Below are 12,044 nucleotides of genomic sequence, written 5' to 3'. Positions count from 1 at the left end.
GGGGCAGGGAGGACAAAAATAGCTCATTGGTATAGAACACTGAATTAGCAGCTGATTTTGAGGTGGGAGAAGATCGAATAAACCAACCGGACCTCAATAAACGGTTTCTTAGTATGCAGTAGCCCGCAACCACTTCTAACCCAAAAGCGTAATCTCATCCTTTTGCAGAATCAGGCAAGCTTTCACCTGCTCAAGCTGAACTGACATTGGTCTTCTTGGCCAGCAAGAGTTACTCTCTTGAAGCTGTTGAGGCTAGAGAACAGAATGACGCATATTCATTCTTTATAATAACTCTTCTAGCCCTCCCACTCCATACCACTTTATAACTTCCAATGTGGCAGATGTCTTCCATCATTGTGACCCTTGTTGCTTTTCTCAACATTGGCTGGCTCGGCATAACAAGAAGGGATGAATGGCTACAGGAGAGCCTGAATTGTGCCTGTAAGGTTCTACAGGGAGTCACTGGCAGATAATGAGAAACTCAGCCCTAAGTTGGCTCTTCTCCTCACTTTCTTTCTCCTCTCTCCCTCTACCTATCTCTCACTCTCTAAATACTAGTATCTATATTGTATTCACATCCCCTTCACAAACTTTATGACCCTACTTCCTCTCTCCCTTAAATCAGTTCAACCCTCTTCTTTTCCTTTAGGAAACTCCACATCTTTTTTAAAGGCCCTTCCCATATTCACACTGCTTCTTGATAAGACATTATTTTTCTTTCTTTGCAGGATAGTGAAATAGATTTTCTTTAAATACGGTTGGCATACCATCAATTCATTACACCGTACTTTATCATTATCCTTACTTAAGCAATGCATTTCATCATTAGGACATGTGCTGTGTTTGCCGGGCATGGTGGCGTGTGCCTGTTGTCCTAGCTACTTGGGAGGCTGAGGCTTGTGGATTGCTTGAGCTCAGGGGTTCTGGGCTGCACTCAGCTGTGTTGATCAGGTGTCCATGCTACGTTGGGTATCAATATGGTGTTCTAGAGGGAGCTCTAGAATTTCAGGTTGTGTAATGAGAGGTGCACCGACCCAGGCTGGAAACAGAGCAGGCCAAAGCTTCCATGCCCATCGGTAGCAGGACAGCACCTGAGAGCAGTAGGTGTAACACAGCTTGAGCAAAGTAGTGAGACCTAGCCTCTCTTTTTTTGACTCAAATGTGAACGTTTTGATTTTTACAAGATGGTAATGAATTATTTTTCCAAAACCAAATCTTTGTTTTTCTTTTGATATTTTTGCAGGAAGTACAATGAACATTTGAACTGGGCCGGGCATTCTAGCATAGCAGACAATTCTCCAGAATTGCGACATATTGCAACAACAAGCTAGCAGGTGGAGAGGACGGAAAACTCTGTGCAGCCTAGAATAGATGGCTGTGTGATTTTCTGCAAGGATGACTGAAATGCATTCTTCATTTTAGAGCACCTGTAGGATTAAATTGATCTGTCAAGTACAAAAGTATCTTTAGAAGAGCAACTTTGAAATGCGTTTGCTGGGTCTTCTGCTGCATTCCTACGTCCAGCTCTAATTCATTTTTTGATTAGCCCTCATTCAATTCCATATATGAATGAGAAGGAGAAATAAGAGGGCCCTTCGCTCTTTGAGAGAAACATGAAAAGACTGAGAACTGTGCAACTCCCAAACATTGGAGCCTTCGGCCATACTCCAGCCAACTCTTGCGGTTTAATACTTTTAAATCTTGATGTTGTTTAACAATACCAGCAGAAGGGATCAGGTTGACAGGCGCTGCAGTTCTCCAGTATGGGGCTGTCCAGATCATTACTCAATCTACCTTGCATTGGCACAGTATAAAATACGTCATGAAGTCTCCTATGAAAAGGTATACAAATCTGTTTGAATCACTTTTGTTAGTCAGGGGGACCCATTCGCTGGAAGGGGCAGGGAGGACAAAAATAGCTCATTGGTATAGAACACTGAATTAGGAGCTGATTTTGAGGTGGGAGAAGATCGAATAAACCAACCGGACCTCAATAAACGGTTTCTTAGTATGCAGTAGCCCGCAACCACTTCTAACCCAAAAGCGTAATCTCATCCTTTTGCAGAATCAGGCAAGCTTTCACCTGCTCAAGCTGAACTGACATTGGTCTTCTTGGCCAGCAAGAGTTACTCTCTTGAAGCTGTTGAGGCTAGAGAACAGAATGACGCATATTCATTCTTTATAATAACTCTTCTAGCCCTCCCACTCCATACCACTTTATAACTTCCAATGTGGCAGATGTCTTCCATCATTGTGACCCTTGCTGCTTTTCTCAACATTGGCTGGCTCGGCATAACAAGAAGGGATGAATGGCTACAGGAGAGCCTGAATTGTGCCTGTAAGGTTCTACAGGGAGTCACTGGCAGATAATGAGAAACTCAGCCCTAAGTTGGCTCTTCTCCCTCACTTTCTTTCTCCTCTCTCCCTCTACCTATCTCTCACTCTCTAAATACTAGTATCTATATTGTATTCACATCCCCTTCACAAACTTTCTGACCCTACTTCCTCTCTCCCTTAAATCAGTTCAACCCTCTTCTTTTCCTTTAGGAAACTCCACATCTTTTTTAAAGGCCCTTCCCATATTCACACTGCTTCTTGATAAGACATTATTTTTCTTTCTTTGCAGGATAGTGAAATAGATTTTCTTTAAATACGGTTGGCATACCATCAATTCATTACACCGTACTTTATCATTATCCTTACTTAAGCAATGCATTTCATCATTAGGACATGTGCTGTGTTTGCCGGGCAAGGTGGCGTGTGCCTGTTGTCCTAGCTACTTGGGAGGCTGAGGCTTGTGGATTGCTTGAGCTCAGGGGTTCTGGGCTGCACTCAGCTGTGTTGATCAGGTGTCCATGCTACGTTGGGTATCAATATGGTGTTCTAGAGGGAGCTCTAGAATTTCAGGTTGTGTAATGAGAGGTGCACCGACCCAGGCTGGAAACAGAGCAGGCCAAAGCTTCCATGCCCATCGGTAGCAGGACAGCACCTGAGAGCAGTAGGTGTAACACAGCTTGAGCAAAATAGTGAGACCTAGCCTCTCTTTTTTTGACTCAAATGTGAACGTTTTGATTTTTACAAGATGGTAATGAATTATTTTTCCAAAACCAAATCTTTGTTTTTCTTTTGATATTTTTGCAGGAAGTACAATGAACATTTGAACTGGGCCGGGCATTCTAGCATAGCAGACAATTCTCCAGAATTGCGACATATTGCAACAACAAGCTAGCAGGTGGAGAGGACGGAAAACTCTGTGCAGCCTAGAATAGATGGCTGTGTGATTTTCTGCAAGGATGACTGAAATGCATTCTTCATTTTAGAGCACCTGTAGGATTAAATTGATCTGTCAAGTACAAAGGTATCCTTAGAAGAGCAACTTTGAAATGCGTTTGCTGGGTCTTCTGCTGCATTCCTACGTCCAGCTCTAATTCATTTTTTGATTAGCCCTCATTCAATTCCATATATGAATGAGAAGGAGAAATAAGAGGGCCCTTCGCTCTTTGAGAGAAACATGAAAAGACTGAGAACTGTGCAACTCCCAAACATTGGAGCCTTCGGCCTTACTCCAGCCAACTCTTGCGGTTTAATACTTTTAAATCTTGATGTTGTTTAACAATACCAGCAGAAGGGATCAGGTTGACAGGCGCTGCAGTTCTCCAGTATGGGGCTGTCCAGATCATTACTCAATCTACCTTGCATTGGCACAGTATAAAATACGTCATGAAGTCTCCTATGAAAAGGTATACAAATCTGTTTGAATCACTTTTGTTAGTCAGGGGGACCCATTCGCTGGAAGGGGCAGGGAGGACAAAAATAGCTCATTGGTATAGAACACTGAATTAACAGCTGATTTTGAGGTGGGAGAAGATCGAGTAATCCAACCGGACCTCAATAAACGGTTTCTTAGTATGCAGTAGCCCGCAACCACTTCTAACCCAAAAGCGTAATCTCATCCTTTTGCAGAATCAGGCAAGCTTTCACCTGCTCAAGCTGAACTGACATTGGTCTTCTTGGCCAGCAAGTGTTACTCTCTTGAAGCTGTTGAGGCTAGAGAACAGAATGACGCATATTCATTCTTTATAATAACTCTTCTAGCCCTCCCACTCCATACCACTTTATAACTTCCAATGTGGCAGATGTCTTCCATCATTGTGACCCTTGCTGCTTTTCTCAACATTGGCTGGCTCGGCATAACAAGAAGGGATGGTTGGCTACAGGAGAGCTTGAATTGTGCCTGTAAGGTTCTACAGGGAGTCACTGGCAGATAATGAGAAACTCAGCCCTAAGTTGGCTCTTCTCCCTCACTTTCTTTCTCCTCTCTCCCTCTACCTATCTCTCACTCACTAAATACTAGTATCTATATTGTATTCACATCCCCTTCACAAACTTTCTGACCCTACTTCCTCTCTCCCTTAAATCAGTTCAACCCTCTTCTTTTCCTTTAGGAAACTCCACATCTTTTTTAAAGGCCCTTCCCATATTCACACTGCTTCTTGATAAGACATTATTTTCCTTTCTTTGCAGGATAGTGAAATAGATTTTCTTGAAATACGGTTGGCATACCATCAATTCATTACACCGTACTTTATCATTATCCTTACTTAAGCAATGCATTTCATCATTAGGACATGTGCTGTGTTTGCCGGGCATGGTGGCGTGTGCCTGTTGTCCTAGCTACTTGGGAGGCTGAGGCTTGTGGATTGCTTGAGCTCAGGGGTTCTGGGCTGCACTCAGCTGTGTTGATCAGGTGTCCATGCTACGTTGGGTATCAATATGGTGTTCTAGAGGGAGCTCTAGAATTTCAGGTTGTGTAATGAGAGGTGCACCGACCCAGGCTGGAAACAGAGCAGGCCAAAGCTTCCATGCCCATCAGTAGCAGGACAGCACCTGAGAGCAGTAGGTGTAACACAGCTTGAGCAAAATAGTGAGACCTAGCCTCTCTTTTTTTGACTCAAATGTGAACGTTTTGATTTTTACAAGATGGTAATGAATTATTTTTCCAAAACCAAATCTTTGTTTTTCTTTTGATATTTTTGCAGGAAGTACAATGAACATTTGAATAGGGCTGGGCATTCTAGCATAGCAGACAATTCTCCAGAATTGCAACATATTGCAACAACAAGCTAGCAGGTGGAGAGGACGGAAAACTCTGTGCAGCCTAGAATAGATGGCTGTGTGATTTTCTGCAAGAATGACTGAAATGCATTCTTCATTTTAGAGCACCTGTAGGATTAAATTGATCTGTCAAGTACAAAAGTATCCTTAGAAGAGCAACTTTGAAATGCATTTGCTGGGTCTTCTGCTGCATTCCTACGTCCAGCTCTAATTCATTTTTTGATTAGCCCTCATTCAATTCCATATATGAATGAGAAGGAGAAATAAGAGGGCCCTTCGCTCTTTGAGAGAAACATGAAAAGACTGAGAACTGTGCAACTCCCAAACATTGGAGCCTTCGGCCTTACTCCAGCCAACTCTTGCGGTTTAATACTTTTAAATCTTGATGTTGTTTAACAATACCAGCAGAAGGGATCAGGTTGACAGGCGCTGCAGTTCTCCAGTATGGGGCTGTCCAGATCATTACTCAATCTACCTTGCATTGGCACAGTATAAAATACGTCATGAAGTCTCCTATGAAAAGGTATACAAATCTGTTTGAATCACTTTTGTTAGTCAGGGGGACCCATTCGCTGGAAGGGGCAGGGAGGACAAAAATAGCTCATTGGTATAGAACACTGAATTAGCAGCTGATTTTGAGGTGGGAGAAGATCGAGTAATCCAACCGGACCTCAATAAACGGTTTCTTAGTATGCAGTAGCCCGCAACCACTTCTAACCCAAAAGCGTAATCTCATCCTTTTGCAGAATCAGGCAAGCTTTCACCTGCTCAAGCTGAACTGACATTGGTCTTCTTGGCCAGCAAGAGTTACTCTCTTGAAGCTGTTGAGGCTAGAGAACAGAATGACGCATATTCATTCTTTATAATAACTCTTCTAGCCCTCCCACTGCATACCACTTTATAACTTCCAATGTGGCAGATGTCTTCCATCATTGTGACCCTTGCTGCTTTTCTCAACATTGGCTGGCTCGGCATAACAAGAAGGGATGGATGGCTACAGAAGAGCCTGAATTGTGCCTGTAAGGTTCTACAGGGAGTCACTGGCAGATAATGAGAAACTCAGCCCTAAGTTGGCTCTTCTCCCTCACTTTCTTTCTCCTCTCTCCCTCTACCTATCTCTCACTCACTAAATACTAGTATCTATATTGTATTCACATCCCCTTCACAAACTTTCTGACCCTACTTCCTCTCTCCCTTAAATCAGTTCAACCCTCTTCTTTTCCTTTAGGAAACTCCACATCTTTTTAAAGGCCCTTCCCATATTCACACTGCTTCTTGATAAGACATTATTTTCCTTTCTTTGCAGGATAGTGAAATAGATTTTCTTGAAATACGGTTGGCATACCATCAATTCATTACACCGTACTTTATCATTATCCTTACTTAAGCAATGCATTTCATCATTAGGACATGTGCTGTGTTTGCCGGGCATGGTGGCGTGTGCCTGTTGTCCTAGCTACTTGGGAGGCTGAGGCTTGTGGATTGCTTGAGCTCAGGGGTTCTGGGCTGCACTCAGCTGTGTTGATCAGGTGTCCATGCTACGTTGGGTATCAATATGGTGTTCTAGAGGGAGCTCTAGAATTTCAGGTTGTGTATTGAGAGGTGCACCAACCCAGGCTGGAAACAGAGCAGGCCAAAGCTTCCATGCCCATCGGTAGCAGGACAGCACCTGAGAGCAGTAGGTGTAACACAGCTTGAGCAAAATAGTGAGACCTAGCCTCTCTTTTTTTGAATCAAATGTGAACGTTTTGATTTTTACAAGATGGTAATGAATTATTTTTCCAAAACCAAATCTTTGTTTTTCTTTTGATATTTTTGCAGGAAGTACAATGAACATTTGAATAGGGCCGGGCATTCTAGCATAGCAGACAATTCTCCAGAATTGACACATATTGCAACAACAAGCTAGCAGGTGGAGAGGACGGAAAACTCTGTGCAGCCTAGAATAGATGGCTGTGTGATTTTCTGCAAGGATGACTGAAATGCATTCTTCATTTTAGAGCACCTGTAGGATTAAATTGATCTGTCAAGTACAAAGGTATCCTTAGAAGAGCAACTTTGAAATGCGTTTGCTGGGTCTTCTGCTGCATTCCTACGTCCAGCTCTAATTCATTATTGATTAGCCCTCATTCAATTCCATATATGAATGAGAAGGAGAAATAAGAGGGCCCTTCGCTCTTTGAGAGAAACATGAAAAGACTGAGAACTGTGCAACTCCCAAACATTGGAGCCTTCGGCCTTACTCCAGCCAACTCTTGCGGTTTAATACTTTTAAATCTTGATGTTGTTTAACAATACCAGCAGAAGGGATCAGGTTGACAGGCGCTGCAGTTCTCCAGTATGGGGCTGTCCAGATCATTACTCAATCTACCTTGCATTGGCACAGTATAAAATACCTCATGAAGTCTCCTATGAAAAGGTATACAAATCTGTTTGAATCACTTTTGTTAGTCAGGGGGACCCATTCGCTGGAAGGGGCGGGGAGGACAAAAATAGCTCATTGGTATAGAACACTGAATTTACAGCTGATTTTGAGGTGGGAGAAGATCGAGTAATCCAACCGGACCTCAATAAACGGTTTCTTAGTATGCAGTAGCCCGCAACCACTTCTAACCCAAAAGCGTAATCTCATCCTTTTGCAGAATCAGGCAAGCTTTCACCTGCTCAAGCTGAACTGACATTGGTCTTCTTGGCCAGCAAGTGTTACTCTCTTGAAGCTGTTGAGGCTGGAGAACAGAATGACGCATATTCATTCTTTATAATAACTCTTCTAGCCCTCCCACTCCATACCACTTTATAACTTCCAATGTGGCAGATGTCTTCCATCATTGTGACCCTTGCTGCTTTTCTCAACATTGGCTGGCTCGGCATAACAAGAAGGGATGGTTGGCTACAGGAGAGCCTGAATTGTGCCTGTAAGGTTCTACAAGGAGTCACTGGCAGATAATGAGAAACTCAGCCCTAAGTTGGCTCTTCTCCCTCACTTTCTTTCTCCTCTCTCCCTCTACCTATCTCTCACTCACTAAATACTAGTATCTATATTGTATTCACATCCCCTTCACAAACTTTCTGACCCTACTTCCTCTCTCCCTTAAATCAGTTCAACCCTCTTCTTTTCCTTTAGGAAACTCCACATCTTTTTTAAAGGCCCTTCCCATATTCACACTGCTTCTTGATAAGACATTATTTTCCTTTCTTTGCAGGATAGTGAAATAGATTTTCTTGAAATACGGTTGGCATACCATCAATTCATTACACCGTACTTTATCATTATCCTTACTTAAGCAATGCATTTCATCATTAGGACATGTGCTGTGTTTGCATGGCATGGTGGCGTGTGCCTGTTGTCCTAGCTACTTGGGAGGCTGAGGCTTGTGGATTGCTTGAGCTCAGGGGTTCTGGGCTACACTCAGCTGTGTTGATCAGGTGTCCATGCTACGTTGGGTATCAATATGGTGTTCTAGAGGGAGCTCTAGAATTTCAGGTTGTGTAATGAGAGGTGCACCGACCCAGGCTGGAAACAGAGCAGGCCAAAGCTTCCATGCCCATCGGGAGCAGGACAGCACCTGAGAGCAGTAGGTGTAACACAGCTTGAGCAAAATAGTGAGACCTAGCCTCTCTTTTTTTGACTCAAATGTGAACGTTTTGATTTTTACAAGATGGTAATGAATTATTTTTCCAAAACCAAATCTTTGTTTTTCTTTTGATATTTTTGCAGGAAGTACAATGAACATTTGAATAGGGCTTGGCATTCTAGCATAGCAGACAATTCTCCAGAATTGCAACATATTGCAACAACAAGCTAGCAGGTGGAGAGGACGGAAAACTCTGTGCAGCCTAGAATAGATGGCTGTGTGATTTTCTGCAAGAATGACTGAAATGCATTCTTCATTTTAGAGCACCTGTAGGATTAAATTGATCTGTCAAGTATAAAAGTATCCTTAGAAGAGCAACTTTGAAATGCATTTGCTGGGTCTTCTGCTGCATTCCTACGTCCAGCTCTAATTCATTTTTTGATTAGCCCTCATTCAATTCCATATATGAATGAGAAGGAGAAATAAGAGGGCCCTTCGCTCTTTGAGAGAAACATGAAAAGACTGAGAACTGTGCAACTCCCAAACATTGGAGCCTTCGGCCTTACTCCAGCCAACTCTTGCGGTTTAATACTTTTAAATCTTGATGTTGTTTAACAATACCAGCAGAAGGGATCAGGTTGACAGGCGCTGCAGTTCTCCAGTATGGGGCTGTCCAGATCATTACTCAATCTACCTTGCATTGGCACAGTATAAAATACGTCATGAAGTCTCCTATGAAAAGGTATACAAATCTGTTTGAATCACTTTTGTTAGTCAGGGGGACCCATTCACTGGAAGGGGCAGGGAGGACAAAAATAGCTCATTGGTATAGAACACTGAATTAGCAGCTGATTTTGAGGTGGGAGAAGATCGAGTAATCCAACCGGACCTCAATAAACGGTTTCTTAGTATGCAGTAGCCCGCAACCACTTCTAACCCAAAAGCGTAATCTCATCCTTTTGCAGAATCAGGCAAGCTTTCACCTGCTCAAGCTGAACTGACATTGGTCTTCTTGGCCAGCAAGAGTTACTCTCTTGAAGCTGTTGAGGCTAGAGAACAGAATGACGCATATTCATTCTTTATAATAACTCTTCTAGCCCTCCCACTGCATACCACTTTATAACTTCCAATGTGGCAGATGTCTTCCATCATTGTGACCCTTGCTGCTTTTCTCAACATTGGCTGGCTCGGCATAACAAGAAGGGATGGATGGCTACAGAAGAGCCTGAATTGTGCCTGTAAGGTTCTACAGGGAGTCACTGGCAGATAATGAGAAACTCAGCCCTAAGTTGGCTCTTCTCCCTCACTTTCTTTCTCCTCTCTCCCTCTACCTATCTCTCACTCACTAAATACTAGTATCTATATTGTATTCACATCCCCTTCACAAACTTTCTGACCCTACTTCCTCTCTCCCTTAAATCAGTTCAACCCTCTTCTTTTCCTTTAGGAAACTCCACATCTTTTTTAAAGGCCCTTCCCATATTCACACTGCTTCTTGATAAGACATTATTTTCCTTTCTTTGCAGGATAGTGAAATAGATTTTCTTGAAATACGGTTGGCATACCATCAATTCATTACACCGTACTTTATCATTATCCTTACTTAAGCAATGCATTTCATCATTAGGACATGTGCTGTGTTTGCTGGGCATGGTGGCGTGTGCCTGTTGTCCTAGCTACTTGGGAGGCTGAGGCTTGTGGATTGCTTGAGCTCAGGGGTTCTGGGCTGCACTCTGCTGTGTTGATCAGGTGTCCATGCTACGTTGGGTATCAATATGGTGTTCTAGAGGGAGCTCTAGAATTTCAGGTTGTGTAATGAGTGGTGCACCGACCCAGGCTGGAAACAGAGCAGGCCAAAGCTTCCATGCCCATCGGTAGCAGGACAGCACCTGAGAGCAGTAGGTGTAACACAGCTTGAGCAAAATAGTGAGACCTAGCCTCTCTTTTTTTGACTCAAATGTGAACGTTTTGATTTTTACAAGATGGTAATGAATTATTTTTCCAAAACCAAATCTTTGTTTTTCTTTTGATATTTTTGCAGGAAGTATAATGAACATTTGAACTGGGCCGGGCATTCTAGCATAGCAGACAATTCTCCAGAATTGCGACATATTGCAACAACAAGCTAGCAGGTGGAGTGAACTGAAAACTCTGTGCAGCCTAGAATAGATGGCTGTGTGATTTTCTGCAAGGATGACTGAAATGCATTCTTCATTTTAGAGCACCTGTAGGATTAAATTGATCTGTCAAGTACAAAGGTATCCTTAGAAGAGTAACTTTGAAATGCGTTTGCTGGGTCTTCTGCTGCATTCCTACGTCCAGCTCTAATTCATTTTTTGATTAGCCCTCATTCAATTCCATATATGAATGAGAAGGAGAAATAAGAGGGCCCTTCGCTCTTTGAGAGAAACATGAAAAGACTGAGAACTGTGCAACTCCCAAACATTGGAGCCTTCGGCCATACTCCAGCCAACTCTTGCGGTTTAATACTTTTAAATCTTGATGTTGTTTAACAATACCAGCAGAAGGGATCAGGTTGACAGGCGCTGCAGTTCTCCAGTATGGGGCTGTCCAGATCATTACTCAATCTACCTTGCATTGGCACAGTATAAAATACGTCATGAAGTCTCCTATGAAAAGGTATACAAATCTGTTTGAATCACTTTTGTTAGTCAGGGGGACCCATTCGCTGGAAGGGGCAGGGAGGACAAAAATAGCTCATTGGTATAGAACACTGAATTAGCAGCTGATTTTGAGGTGGGAGAAGATCGAATAAACCAACCGGACCTCAATAAACGGTTTCTTAGTATGCAGTAGCCCGCAACCACTTCTAACCCAAAAGCGTAATCTCATCCTTTTGCAGAATCAGGCAAGCTTTCACCTGCTCAAGCTGAACTGACATTGGTCTTCTTGGCCAGCAAGAGTTACTCTCTTGAAGCTGTTGAGGCTAGAGAACAGAATGACGCATATTCATTCTTTATAATAACTCTTCTAGCCCTCCCACTCCATACCACTTTATAACTTCCAATGTGGCAGATGTCTTCCATCATTGTGACCCTTGCTGCTTTTCTCAACATTGGCTGGCTTGGCATAACAAGAAGGGATGAATGGCTACAGGAGAGCCTGAATTGTGCCTGTAAGGTTCTACAGGGAGTCACTGGCAGATAATGAGAAACTCAGCCCTAAGTTGGCTCTTCTCCCTCACTTTCTTTCTCCTCTCTCCCTCTACCTATCTCTCACTCTCTAAATACTAGTATCTATATTGTATTCACATCCCCTTCACAAACTTTCTGACCCTACTTCCTCTCTCCCTTAAATCAGTTCAACCCTCTTCTTTTCCTTTAGGAAACTCCA

The 12,044-nt window shown here is 42.9% G+C and overlaps 6 non-coding genes across 6 annotated transcripts; all 6 read left to right on the top strand.

The window, feature by feature from the left end:
* The first annotated feature begins 845 nt into the window (after positions 1–845).
* On the top strand, positions 846–1,145 carry LOC147734379 (signal recognition particle RNA). The gene has a single exon (XR_015307931.1).
* Positions 1,146–2,743: 1,598 nt separating this feature from the next.
* On the top strand, positions 2,744–3,043 carry LOC147734378 (signal recognition particle RNA). Its single transcript, XR_015307915.1, has one exon.
* A 1,598-nt stretch (positions 3,044–4,641) lies between these two features.
* On the top strand, positions 4,642–4,941 carry LOC147734377 (signal recognition particle RNA). Its single transcript, XR_015307945.1, has one exon.
* A 1,597-nt stretch (positions 4,942–6,538) lies between these two features.
* LOC147734376 (signal recognition particle RNA) lies at positions 6,539–6,838 on the top strand. Its single transcript, XR_015308178.1, has one exon.
* Positions 6,839–8,435: 1,597 nt separating this feature from the next.
* Positions 8,436–8,735, top strand: LOC147734375 (signal recognition particle RNA). The gene has a single exon (XR_015307688.1).
* A 1,598-nt stretch (positions 8,736–10,333) lies between these two features.
* Positions 10,334–10,633, top strand: LOC147734374 (signal recognition particle RNA). Its single transcript, XR_015307956.1, has one exon.
* Positions 10,634–12,044: the final 1,411 nt, after the last annotated feature.

This window comes from Lissotriton vulgaris, chromosome 1_2, assembly GCF_964263255.1.
Source record: "Lissotriton vulgaris chromosome 1_2, aLisVul1.2, whole genome shotgun sequence".
Taxonomy (NCBI): domain Eukaryota; kingdom Metazoa; phylum Chordata; class Amphibia; order Caudata; family Salamandridae; genus Lissotriton; species Lissotriton vulgaris.
Note: the sequence above shows the minus strand (reverse complement) of the source record. Positions and strands in the feature narration are given on the sequence as shown.